Genomic DNA, 14859 nt, shown 5'->3' with positions numbered 1-14859 from the left:
TACAAAACCCTTTTCTAGTAAATATGTTGACAACCTTTCGTACCAAGCTCGTGGTGCTTGTTTAAGCCCATAAAGTGCTTTCTTGAGCTTGTACACGTGGTTTGGAGCTTCGGTATTCACAAACCTCGGTGGTTGTTCAACATAGACTTCTTCTTTAATAAAGCCATTTAAGAAGGCAGATTTAACATCCATTTGATAGAGCTTGAAACCTCTATGTGCAGCAAAAGCTAGCATCAAACGAATGGACTCTAATCGGGCCACGGGAGCATAAGTCTCATCATAATCGAGACCTTCGACTTGACTATAGCCCTTGGCTACAAGTCTTGCCTTGTTTCTTACAACTTCTCCCTTTTGATTTAACTTATTTTTGAAGACCCATTTAGTTCCAATAATGGTGGTCTTCTTAGGTCTAGGAACTAAGTTCCACACTTGGCTCCTTTCAAATTGACCTAACTCATCTTGCATAGCTATGATCCAATCAGGATCGCGCAATGCCTCATCAACTAATTTTGGTTCAATCTCTGAAATCAATGCGACTTCATTAGACTCATTTCTAAAGTATGACCTAGTCCTAACCCCTTGTTGGATGTCTCCCACAATTTGGTCTTGGGGATGACTAGTGGCTATCCTAGATTGTCTTGGTGTTGGTGGTGCCTCATGAATGGTCTCACTAGGCACAGGCAAGGACTCAATATCAGGCAAAGGATCAGATTGAGTTCTTTGTTGCCTTTGCTCATCAACATCAGAGTCAACTTCGACTCTTTCTATGTTTCGATCATTCAAACTTAGCCTTCTAAGTTCAAATTGAATTTCTCCTACATCCCTTGATTGATTATCAGGGATTTCTTCGAAAGCTACATCCGAGGACTCTTCAATTAATTTAGTCCTCTCATTGTAGACTCGATAGGCTTTGCTGGTAAGAGAGTACCCGACCAGTATCCCTTGATCAGCCTTAGCCGTGAACTTCCCAAGATGATCCTTGGTGTTCAAGATAAACACCTTACAACCAAACACCCTAAGATGTTTAATTGTAGGCAGTTTCCCAAACCAAAGTTCATGGGGAGTCTTTCCTAAAAACCTATGTATTAAAACTCGATTTTGTACATAGCAAGCTGTATTCACAGCTTCAACCCATAAGTAGCTCGGTAGTGAGTACTCATTGAGCATGCTTCGTGCAGCCTCTTGTAGGACTCGGTTCTTTCTCTCCACAACCCCATTTTGTTGTGGGGTCCTTGGAGTAGAGAACTCATGCCTATAACCCTTTTCTTGACAAAACTCTAAAAACCTATGATTTTGAAATCCTCCACCATGATCACTTCTAATGGTTTTAATTGTTGTCGATTTTTCATTTTCAGTTCTTCTACAAAAAGAAATAAAAATATCTATAGTTTGGTCCTTATGTTTCAAGAAGAAAGTCCATGTGTATCTAGTAAAATCATCAACGATTACCAAGCAATATCTACTTCCATTCAATGATATTACACTACTACAATCAAATAGGTCCATGTGCAATAAATCTAAAGTAGTAGATGTACTTACAGTGCTTTTACCTTTATGAACAACTTTTGTTTGCTTACCCTTTTGACATGCATCACATAGTTTGGTCTTGTGGTACTTGATGCTGGGTAAGTCTCGCACTAATCCTTGGTTGGCCAACTTCCGGATGTTCTTCATGTTTACATGTGCCAACCTTCTATGCCATAGCCAAGACTCTTCTTCTTTCGACATGAAACACTTAATCAAAGCATTAGTAGCACTTTTAAACGATACTTGATAAATATTATCAACCCTTGTGCCTACTAGTACCGTGTCAAGTGTGTCAATGTGTTTAACCAAACATTGACTTGAATGAAATTCAATTGTGTAACCTGTATCACACAATTGACTGACACTTAGGAGATTAAAAGTCATCCCCTTGACTAGAAGGACATTCTTGATATGGAGACATTCGGATATATGAATGTCTCCAACTCCTACAACCTTAAGGCTACCATTATTACCAAAAGACACATTACCTCTACTTTTGTTTTGAATGGTTGTAAACAGTGATTTGTCCCCGGTCATGTGCTTGGAGCATCCACTATCAACAAACCAAGTTGATAGATGCTCCCCCTCGACCAATGCCTACAAGACAAGGAAGATAGAGGTTTTAGGTACCCAAATCTTGGGACCTAACGCTTCTACAACGAAAGACCTAGGAACCCATGCCTTGGTCATACCTTTCCTAGTTCCATGAGCCCTAGAAACATGTGATCTACTATTTTGAGTTCTAGACATTAGAGAAATGAAACTCGACTCCTTGGGTTGATACCCTAGCCCGGCCTTGTTGTAGACTGCCCTTTGGGCATTTAGAATCATGTCTAGAGTCTTAGAGGTAGTTGAGAACTTCTCAAGCATTTTCTTGAGTTTCTCAACCTCACCCTTTAAAGCCTTGTTCTCATCCTCAAGGACTTCTAGATGTAGGTCATCGACCTCATCTTCCCTAAGGGTCCTTAAGGTTTTTACTTCTTCTTTTAACAATTTATTTTCTGTTTTTGACTTTTTAAGCAATGTAGATAAGTGAGTGATAGTCTTATAACACTTTTCTATATGAAAAGAGGTTACCTCTTCATCATCCGATGATGATGAAGCCGCGGTTGAAGCGTCGCTCGAATCTCCCTCACTTCCGGAGTCCGAAACCTCCCTTGCCATGAGTGCTAATTGTCGTGTGCTCTTTTCCATCTTCTCTTCTTCCTCCGATGAGCTTGATGAGGACTCATCCCAAGTGGCCTTGAGAGCCTTCTTCTTCTTGACTCTTTCCTCCTTCTTTTTGGCTCGTTCCTCCTTTCTCTTTAATTTCGGACACTCGCTCCAAATGTGTCCTTTCTTGCTACACTCATAACATATAACATTAGATTTATCAAAATTTTGATCATTAGTTTTACCTTTTCCTTTGTATCTTCGGCTTCTTCTCATAATCCTTCTTACGAAGTTCGCCATCTCACTTGATGATGATCCACTTTCATCATCGGATTCGGAGGAAGAGGTGGATGAGGAAATCTCCTTTTCCTTCTTCTTTTCCTTCTTCCTTCTTCCATCCTTGCTCTTTGGTCCTGCAAATAAAGCAATACCCTTCTCTTTTTGACCTTTGTTAGCAAGCTCATGAAGTTCTATTTCACAGAAAAATTCATCTAGTTTAACAATGGAAAGATCCTTGGATACCTTGTAGGCATCCACCATAGATGACCACAAGGCATTCCTAGGAAAAGATTTAAGAGTGTACCTTACTAGATCGCGATTCTCCACTCGTTCATCCACAGAGTGTAGACCGTTGATGATCTCCTTGAATCTCCCATGAAGTTCACTTACCGTTTCATTGTCCTTCAAGGTTAGATTTTGGAGCTGATTCAAGAATAGGTCCCTCTTGGCAATCCTGCAAACTAAAAAGCTAACAGCACAGAGGATTATATCACATAAATAAGGCAAAACAAATGTAGTGGAGGAATCGCAGAAACAACGAACAAAACAGCTTGTCTGTGGATCGGTCACCAGACCGATCCATGGACCGATCAGAACGTTTCCTGATCGGTCCACAGCTTACCTGATCGGTCGTGGAGACCGATCAGGCCGCAGCTGGATCGGTCTCCATGACCGATCCTTTCCTCTTCTCTTCGCAATAGCATCTCCTGATCGGTCTACAGACCGATCAGATTACACTCAGTGGGCTACTGAGTGTTTCCTGATCGGTCACCAGACCGATCAGATTACACTCAGTATGCTATTGAGTGTTTCCTGATCGATCCACAGACCGATCAGATTACACTCAGTGTGCTACTGAGTGTTTCCTGATCGGTCACCAGACCGATCCATGGAAACTCATTTTTACAGCTTCACTGGATCGGTCTGCCGACCGATCCACTGTCTTATGTATCAATGGATCGGTCGGCAGACCGATCCAATGTGCCATGGAATCATTCTGACCTAATTCGGTCCACAGAATGAGCTCCCGAGCCCTCTCTGACCTAGTCCGGAGAACGAGCTACCATGCCCTCTCCGACTTCGTCAGGTCCAGAGAACGAGCTACCGAGCCCTCTCTGACCTAGTCCGGAGAACGAGCTACCGTGCCCTCTCCGACTTCGTCAGGTCCAGAGAACGAGCTACCGAGCCCTCTCTGACCTAGTCCGGAGAACGAGCTACCGAGCCCTCTCCGACTTCGTCAGGTCCAGAGAACGAGCTGCCGAGCCCTCTCTGGCCTAGTCCGGAGAACGAGCTACCGAGCCCTCTCCGACTTTGCATGCCAAGCTTCCTTCTTGGACTTTTCATCACCAGATGTCCGATCACCCTTGATCCATCTGGATTTTCCCTTGCCTGGCTTCACTCACCAGGACTTGCACCTAGCTTCACTCACTAGGGTTTTCACCTGGCTTCACTCACCAGGATTTCCAATCTGCCTGGCTTCACTCACCAGGACTTTCAATCTGCCTGGCTTCACTCACCAGGACTTTCCAACTGCCTAACATCCCAGTTAGGACTTCCTCAATCAGGTCAACCAAGTCAACCTAGATTAGTAATTAATCTGAGTTAAATATCTGATACAAACTTAAATCAGTGTCAACAGCAAAACAACATCCAGGTCAGACTGTATCAACACCTGGAACCCCTGCAAAGAATTACAGACATGATCAGTGACCCCCGTATCTACACACTAGGTGTTGGTATATAATACCGCTAAACATGTTTCAACAACTAGAGCATGAGATATACCTTTGTTGTTTTGATTCCTATGAGGGCAGTCCGCCTTCCAATGCCCTGACTGCTTACAGATGAAGCACTTGCCCTTCGGCTTCTTCACTCTAGCTTTAGGTCTTGTACTCTGAGATTTATTCACCTTCTTTGCTGAGCTAACTTGTTTCTTCTTCTTCTTTCCTTTCGGTTTAGAAGTAGAACCATTTTCAGCATAGTGAATCTGAGAATTATGACGAAACAAACCTTCTACTGCCTGAAGTTCTGTCAGTAGTTCAACCAATGAATATACTCTTTTATTCATATTATAATTCAGGCGGAATTGCTAAAAACTTCTAGGTAGCGTTTGAAGGATCATATCGATCTGGGTTTCCCCATCAATTTCTCATCCAAGGATTTGTATTTCATTTAGATAAGCCATCATCTTTAGGATATGATCCCTCACAGGAGTACCCTCTTGCATGGTGGTCGTCATTAACTTTCTCATGGCTTCTTGCCTAGAGGCCTGATCCTGGTGACCAAAGAGTTCCTTGAGATTGTTCATAATATCATAAGCTGTTGGTAAATCTTAATGCTGATGTTGCAATACATTTGACATTGAAGCCAAAATGTAACACCACACCATCTCATATGCTTTTACCCTTTTCTTATGATACTCAATCTTCTCTTGGGTAGATTCACCATTGGGTGCATCAGGGCAAGGTTCAGTCAGTACAAACTTATAGCTTTCAGCAGTAAGAACAATGTCCAGGTTCCTTTTCCAATCTATGTAGTTAGAACCAGTAAGTCTGTTCTCTTTTAGTATGATGACCAGTGGGTTGAAAGTCATCCTAAGAATCACAAAAAACTTTAGTCAGGACTCTAAATTTAGAATAATATTGATTCCTCAAACAATACTATTTTAAATTAACCAACACCTCAAAACACCATGAATTTTGTATGCCACGATAGTGTGGACGTATACAAATTCAACATTTATAAAAGGAGGGTGTAACCCATTAATTTTATTATCTTGTCAACCTAACTTTTTGACAAATAAAATTAATAGTTGGTTTCCTTTGGTCACACGAATAATAGCAGTGACTCCGATGGGGAGGATATTATTAGACATGTCTAAGTGTGTACCATTACTTGACACTAAGTCCATTAATAAGATTGTGCCCCTTCCGATGGGGAAGATCGCACGCTCTTAATTAATTTCCTATAGTCATCCAAAATGGAAGTTTGATCTAGTGATCCACAAACAAACTCATCTGATATGGAGGAAGGCACTCAGAGCCAACGCACAAGTTTGTTTGCATCACTTACAAACTAGTAATGGAGACCGTGGAATTTATTTAAAATCCCTCTCCCACTTAGTTATTTAAAGTGAGGAATTTTGACTATGCTGGCCTACTTAACATGCATACTAACAAGCACACACAGCACAACATAAAAGAAATAAATAGAAAAACTAATTTTCAACTATTATGGCTTTTTTCTATTGTTGTCCTCCGTGTGTTGTCATCCCTAGCTGCTGCCATTTTTGGCCACCGCCACCGGGTCTAGTTGTCGCATCCATCTTGCTCCTTGTTTCGCTGCGCCTCTGGTCCTCAAAAGGTTCCACGCCTTTCAAAATTCGATCCGCGACATAAATAGAATTTTACATTTTTCGATCCTATATTCCTCGAAGGAATGTACATGTATCTAGATCAAAAATAAAATCCTAATAAAACTAAATACAGCTCCTGTTGTATTTTATAATATAATCATGCACACACAATAAAATGCCCTTGACATGTCCAAGGGTCCAATCACACACATAATATCTATAAGTCATAATAGTTGGATCCTGCATCCACAAAGTTAGCACATCCTACTATTATCCTACCTAAATTATGTATGATATGTGCATAATTAAACTAATACCAAATACACAGAGGCAAAAACCCTTGCTTTGATACCAATTGTTGGTTGCTACTCGGAAAAACCTAATGTTTCACTGTACAAAAATTTAGTAAAAAGGTATGAACCTTTTTCCTAGCTACCATGTGTTCTTTTAAATTAAACTTGGATTGCCTGCGGAACTTCACACGTTTGATCCTAAGTTTAATTTATTTGTTCTTTTAGGTTTAGACTTGGATCTCCTGCAGAACTTAACACGTTCGATCCAAATCACCTAGGTCACGAAGACAATTAAATATCTATTTCCAAAATCGGCTTCAAGTACTGCATGGCGAGGCACTTGGCCTTCTTGGATATAGGAGCAACCACCACCGACTAGACAAAGCCTTTTAAGGAAATTAAATATTTAACCTTCCTATACTAACCCTAGGTTAACCGCTAAGAACAATCAAATCACAAGGAAAAGAAAAACAAAGAACACAACTTCGAAAAATAATTCAAAAAACTAGAATCGCATGCATCTTGTATTTGATATTTTTACAAAGAAACAAAACTAACATGATGCGGAAAATAATTATTAGTTATACCTTTCTTTGAGAATAATGACCTCTTGATCTTCTACCGTATTCCTCTTCTAATCTTGGACGTTGTGTGGGCAACGATCTTCCGAGACGAGAACCACCTAGCACCTTCTTCTCCTTCCTTCAAGTTTCGGCCAAGCACAAAACTTCCAAAGGATGAAGAACTTTTTCCACCAACCAAGCTCCAAGGGATGCAAGCTTTCTCTCCTTCTTCTCCAAGCTATGATCCGGCCACCACTTGATCTCCAAGAAAGATAAGAGGTTCGGCCACACCAAGGAGAGGAGAGAACTTGAAGAAGCCGGTCACACCAAGGAAGAAAAGAGGGAGAAAATAGAATAGAGGGTGTGTCTCTTGAAGGCACCCAAACCCCCTCTTTTATAATCTTTAGCCTTGGCAAATAAGGAAAATTTAATAAAACCTTCCTTAATTCTTTTTCCATTAAAAAGGAAAATTTTAATTAATTAAAATTAAAATCCTTTTCTATATGCTTATGGCCGGCCACATCAAAACAAGCAAATAAGAAAATTTCTATAATTTTAAAATTTATCTTTTCAACATGTGGATGATTTATAAACAAGGAAAGTTTTTATCAAAATTAAAATCAAACTTTTAATCTACAAATAAGGAAAGAGATTTAACTCTTTTCTTAATCTTTTGTAGAATCTTATAAAAGGAAATATTTTAATTTTTAAACTATCTTTTAAATCATGTATTCCACAAAAGAAAATTTTAAAATTAAAATTCCTTTTCTATTTTTAATGGTCGGCCACACATAGGTTGAACCCATGCTTGTGTTGGGACCGAAAAGTAGCTAGAGGGGGGGGGGGGGTGAATAGCTCGTCGCGTGCTTCGTGGTTGACGTTGCTTGTTTCTTCGAAGATGTGCAGCGAAAAATACAGAAACAAAAGCATACAATGCTAACACGGTTGGTTTACTTGGTATCCACCTCACAAGAGGTGACTAGTCCAAGGATCCACACCTACTCATGCACCCTCCACTAATAAAACTCTCCTTTATGGTAACTACCAAAGGCGGAGAAGCCCTACAAGACTCTCAATACAAGAAGAAAGTGAAAGGTAATGAGATACAAGCTTACAAGCTTACAATGAGTGTAGAAACCCTAACCCTAGCTTTCTTCCTTGTCTTTGATCCGCCTCTTGACTTGGAAAACCTCTAAAATCCTTCAAGAACTGGAGATCTGAGCTTTGAGAGCGCTGTGGAGAAGCTGGCGAGAGATCTGATATGAAAACCGTGAAGAGATGCCGCAGCCGTCGCACGCCTGCAGCTCAAATACGACGCAACGGTCGGATCCCGAACGATTCGAAAACTCTCAATCGATCGGGGAGGCTTTGGATCAATCGACGAATCGATCCAGAGCACCTCTGTGCTCTGGTAAAACGCCTGGATCGATCCACAGATCGATCCAGCGCTTATCGCGTGAACCAGCAGCGTCCCAATCGATCGGCTGATCGATTGGGACCTCTGGATCGATCCACTGATCGATCCAGAGGCTCTCTGTTCGCTGGGAAAGACCTGGATCGATCCACTGATCGATCCAGAAGCTTTCTGTTCGCTGGGAAAAGCCTGGATCGATCAACTGATCGATCCAGCTCCTGGATCGATCCACTGATCGATCCAGATCTTGGTTTTTGCCCAAAACCAAGTCCCAAGCCTCTCAAACCAACATCCGGTCAACCTTGACCTGTTGGTACATCATGCCTAGCATCTGGTCACTCCCTTGACCTGCCAGGACTCCCCACCAAGTGTCTGGTAAATCCCTTTGACCCACTTGGACTTTTCTCTTCGTGCCAAGTATCCAGTCAATCCTTTGACCTACTTGGACTTCTCTCTTTGTGCCAAGTATCCTGTCAATCCGTTGACCTACTTGGACTTCCAAACACCAGATGTCCGATCATCCTTGATCCATCTGGATTTTCCCTGTGCCTGGCTTCACTCACCAGGACTTCCAATCTGCCTAGCTTCACTCACCAGGTCTTTCACCTAGCTTCACTCACTAGGATTTTCACCTGGCTTCACTTACCAGGATTTCCTTCTGCCTGGCTTCACTCACCGGGACTTTCTTCTGCCTGGCTTCACTCACCAGGACTTTCACCTAGCTTTCTTCCCTAGGATCTCTCTTCTGCCTGGCTTCACTCACCAGGTCTTTCTTCTGCCTGGCTTCACTCACCAGGACTTTCACCTAGCTTCACTCACTAGGATTTCTCTTCTGCCTAACATTCCAGTTAGGACTTCCCAGTCAAGTATCCAGTCATCCTTGACCTACTTGACTCTTCTTCATCCACACTGATCAGTCCCTTATCAGAATCTCCTCACATGAACAACTGCACCTGCATTGCCCATTGTGTCTACATATATTGTCAAACATTGAAATTGTGACCAAGACTCAAGCTTGGTCAACTCAGTCAACCTTGACCTAAGGGATATTGCACCAACAATCTCCCCCTTTTTGATGTTTGACAATACCTTTAAGTTTGAACCATTCTGAGTTAAGCTAATCTCATAACCTTAACTCCATTCATGCCAAAGTATGAATGTTGGTTCCCTTCATTCTCCCCCTATGACTTCCCCCATAGGTAATGAAGGCCTAACTTAACCACACATTCTCCCCCTATTGGCACACATCAACCCATCTTTGAGCACACATCAACCCATGCCTCAATTTTTGGGCACACTTCAACAAATGCCCCATTGTTGAAAACTCTCCCCCTGAAGAGTTGCTCATCGTTGTTCACAACTTCACTCATTGTGATCAACACAATAATGAAAGTCACATACCCTTCATTATCTCCGATGCTCACCCTGGAGCATTAACATGGTCTAATGACCCAAATGAAGGTCCCACACCCTTCATTTAACCTTAACCCTACATTCTTCCTCAATGTAGGCAAATGCTCATCCTTGAGCATTATCCACTTAACGGAAGGTTAACCACCTTCCAAGGTTCATGAAAAATAATTTTCATGCCTTTAAAGAGTCCCTCCCCCTAAAGACATGGTGGTAACTTCTGTCATTGCACCAACAATGACTTGGAATCCCTAATCCGTTAGGAAACCCAAATTTAGAAGCTTTGAGGTTCAAATATTCAAAATTTGAAACAAACCTCAACCTAAACTTCAATTTAGTCTTCCTTAACCAATCCATCCTTGTTTTCAACATGAAAACACCCTCTAAAGGTATACAAACGTGTCTTGAGGGGTTAGGAATGGTTACATTGACTAAAATAGGTTTAGAGTGCTGAAATCAGGCCTTCCCAGCCAATACAGCATCCTGGATCGATTGGAGTTGGGTTCCAATCGATTCAACCTATCTGAATCGATCCACTGATCGATTTAGGATGTGTGGATCAATCGGCTGATCGATCCAGCGAGCTTCTACTCGCGAGAATTGCCTTATGAATCGATCCACGGATCGATTCAGGCACTCCAATCGATCCATGGATCGATTGGAGCTCTGATAGTTGCTGAATTTCAAATTCAGCCAACTTCAGAAACCCCTAGAAAATTCTACAAAAATCTAAAAATCATGAAATTTCGTGTAGACATTATTTAGGGCATACTTTATCATGGAAAAGTAGTTTTCTATGAAAATACATCATATTTTTCAAAGATTGACACAAGCTTGAAAACTTGCTAAAACTTTAGCGTTTTCTTCAAGTTTGTGTCTAACTATTCAATGGTGATTACTATCAAAAGATAGCCTTCACCAAGGTTTTCCAAAAGCATTTTAAAATAATTTTCAAAACCAATATCCCATCACATTCCTTGGGCTTAATGCACATGACTTGTACATTAGCTTTCCCAATGATGGGAAAACACATAACTATGTGTTTTGATGAACCTAAAACTCAGAAGAATGCACTAAATCAACATCTTGAGTTTTGTTCATCTTCCTAACATCTCACTTGTATCTAATGTGCACTTAAACACATACAAGTCACCTTATAGTCCTTTGTGAGATGTAGATTTTGGTTTTTCCCTAATCTAGGGATCATGCATCTATAACTAGGCATTTTGAGTGGTAAACATCCACCAAGGATGTTACTTGTTGATGATCACTTTGTTGGTACCATTTGTTGTAACCAAATGTTGATTAATGCCTTTTGTCCTTAATTTCAAGGAATTTAAACTTAATGCATGATTATGTTATGGCATACATCAAAATGAAATAATTTTAAAAGAAAATATCCTATAACTACTTGATGTATGAATGTCATGACATGGTATTTTTAGATTTTTCATAATAAAACATAAATGCAAAAATAGACATGATGTCATGACATATGATGGGCAAATAATCATGGCAAAGTTTAGCATAAATAAAATATACCTAGATTACCTATCTAAGTATCCTTAACCACTTAGCTAACCCAAAATATATCACTTGTTTTAACTTAAAATGTTAAATCTAGATTGCCCTAAATGCTTCAAAGAAATGCCAAAACCTAAATTGACATTTCTATTTCTCTTGATTTGTTTATGTCACTTAAGATTAAGCATATTCCTCAAATGTTGGCATATTCCATTTTTCCTCAAGAATAATCACTTAAATCAAGGCCCGGATTGTCTTAAATTTCTAAGAGAATACTAAAATCCCAACTTGGTATTTCTCTATATTTTCCCAATTTATGCCATTTTAAGATAGAATCAAATTTTCACCCAATAGGCACATTTTACTCTTTCAAGGAGTAAATAATAATTTCATTCCATTTTCAAAGGCTAACAAAAACCTTGAAAATGCTCCTTGAGTGTCAATTTCCTCAAAGTTGGGTTAACTACCCTTCTAATCGTAGTTGACACTCTCTAACCCATTTATGGGGTAGAGAAAATGCTCCTAGGAACCCAACATCTATTGGTGCTCCTTGGATGCTCTAGGTATTCACTAGGGATAACTTCCCTAGATACCTTCCTAGTGACTTTGTTTGGCTTCTTAGAAGCCTTGGTAACCTTTTCTAGGTCAATTCTAGGGATTTCTTCCCTTGTGACCTTCTTTGTGACTTTCTTGGACTTCTTAGAAGTCTTAGTCACATTTGTTGTAAAAATACTCTTAGGGATGACCTTCCTTGTATTTTTGACTTGACAACTAGACCTAGGCTTGGTTCTATAGCTATATGGAACCCTATGGTAAGAGGGCACATCCTTCTTAGCCTTGGGTTTGTATCCCAAACCTCTATAGTCATTTGATGACCTTTGTGCTCCTAGACCTAGGCTATGCTCTTTTTGCCCGTTTAGGATATTTTCCATCCTTTTTAGGGTCTTTTCCATTTTATCAAGACTTGACCTCAAGACTTGATTTTCTATCATTAAATCCTTAGTTTTTGGTTTCCCATTAAATTTATGAGCATTTTTATTTCTAGGCTTGTAGCTAAGGTCCTTAGTGTGATTGCCTAGATTTTTATCTACCTTCCTAATCCTAGGTGTGGTAGTTTTAGCATGGTAAGCTACATTATTTTCCTTAATTTTACCATGCTCTCTATTCTTATGGTAAATAGCATTAAAATGATATAAGTTAGAACTAGCATGCTTTTTACCATAATGTAAAGGGGTAGGCTCAATAAAAGTTACCTTCCTTTTTACCTTAGAGGCTCCCCCTTGACTTGAGCTTCCTCCTTGAGCCTTGACCATCTTCTTCCCCTTAGGGCATTGACTCCAGTAATGCCCCTTTTGATTGCAAGAGAAGCACACAATGTGCTCCTTGCTCTTCTTTGTTCCGGGGATGGTCTCCTTTGGCTTCTCCTTGCCCTTAGGTGCCACTTGGCCCTTCTTCTTGGCCAATTTAGGGCACTTGCTTTTGTAGTGTCCATGTTCCCTACATTCAAAACATATAATATGATTCTTATTATTAATTGAACTATTTATACCTTCTTGTGTAGGGGTGGCACTTGCTCCTCCAATTGATATGAATGTAGAGGCTTCCTCTTGATCCGAAATCGATTTCCCTCCAATTGATTTATCTTGACTTGTGGAGGTGGAAGCTTCTTCATCCTCTTCTTCTCTTGACCCGGATGTGGAGGCTTCTCCTTCTTCTTGATCCGGTGTCACCAAGAGTTGCTCCCCCTCAATCCTAGAGGTGGAGGCTTCACCTTCTTCTTCATTCTCTTGTACATGAAACAAGGAATATGCTCCTTCCTTGCTCTTTTGATTACACTCCCTTGAGAATGAAGCTTCTTGGATTTCCTCTTCTTCGGAAGTTGAGCATTTCTCAACTTCGGAGTCCTCCTCTTGATCTTGCTCCAACGAGTCACCCTCTTTGGATTCTTCTTGGTTAGGTACAGTGGAGGGGATCTCATGAGCCTTTTCCAATTTGCTCCATAGCTCTTTGGCATCTTCAGCTTGTCCAATTTTCTCCAAGATGTTGCTCAGCAATAGATTGACCAAAAGCTTGGTCACTTTGTCATTGGCCTCACATCTTTGGATTTGTTCTTGGCTCCATTTGCTCCTTTTGAGAACTTTGCCCTTTGAATTCCTTGGAGCCTTAAAACCTTCCATTAGAGCAAACCATTGCTCTATCTCCATCATCAAGAAATTTTCAATTCTTGATCTCCAAGAATCGAAGCTTGTGGATGTGTATGGTGGAGCCACCCTTGTATCAAATCCAAGTCCATCTTGGAATTGCATCTTGAAGTTGAGCTACTTGAATTCTTTGACTTTGATGAATTTGCTCCAACTTATTCACCCTCTAGCTTTACTTGTTATGTTTGCCCCTTCCGGCGGTGATTCCGGTGAAGAGCAACCTCGCTCTGATACCACTTGTTGGGACCGAAAAGTAGCTAGAGGGGGGTGAATAGCTCGTCGCGTGCTTCGTGGTTGACGTTGCTTGTTTCTTCGAAGATGTGCAGCGGAAAATACAGAAACAAAAGCATACAACGCTAACACGGTTGGTTTACTTGGTATCCACCTCACAAGAGGTGACTAGTCCAAGGATCCACACCTACTCACGCACCCTCCACTAATAAAACTCTCCTTTATGGTAACTACCAAAGGCGGAGAAGCCCTACAAGACTCTCAATACAAGAAGAAAGGGAAAGGTAATGAGATACAAGCTTACAATGAGTGCAGAAACCCTAACCCTAGCTTTCTTCCTTGTCTTTGTTCCGCCTCTTGACTTGGAAAACCTCCAAGATCCTTCAAGAACTAGCGATCTGAGCTTTGAGAGCACTGTGGAGAAGCTGGCGAGAGATCTGATATGAAAATCGTGAAGAGATGTCGCAGCTGTCGCACGCCTGCAGCTCAAATATGACGCAACGATCGGATCCCGATCGTTTCGAAAACTCCCAATCGATCGGGGAGGCTTCGGATCGATCCGCGAATCGATCCAGAGCACCTCTGTGCTCTGGGAAAACGCCTATATCGATCCATGGATCGATCCAGCGCTTATCGCGCGAACTAGCAGCGTCCCAATCGATCGGCTGATCGATTGGGACCTTTGGATCGATCCACTGATCGATCCAGAGGCTCTCTGTTCGCTGGGAAAGACCTGGATCGATCCACTGATCGATCCAGAGGCTTTCTGTTCGCTGGGAAAAGCCTGGATCGATCAACTGATCGATCCAACTCCTGGATCGATCCAGATCTTGGTTTTTGCCCAAAACCAAGTCCCAAGCCTCTCAAACCAACATCTGGTCAACCTTGACCTGTTGGTACATCATGCCTA

This window comes from Zingiber officinale, chromosome 9A, assembly GCF_018446385.1.
Source record: "Zingiber officinale cultivar Zhangliang chromosome 9A, Zo_v1.1, whole genome shotgun sequence".
NCBI lineage: Eukaryota > Viridiplantae > Streptophyta > Magnoliopsida > Zingiberales > Zingiberaceae > Zingiber > Zingiber officinale.
This window is presented reverse-complemented; position numbering follows the sequence as displayed.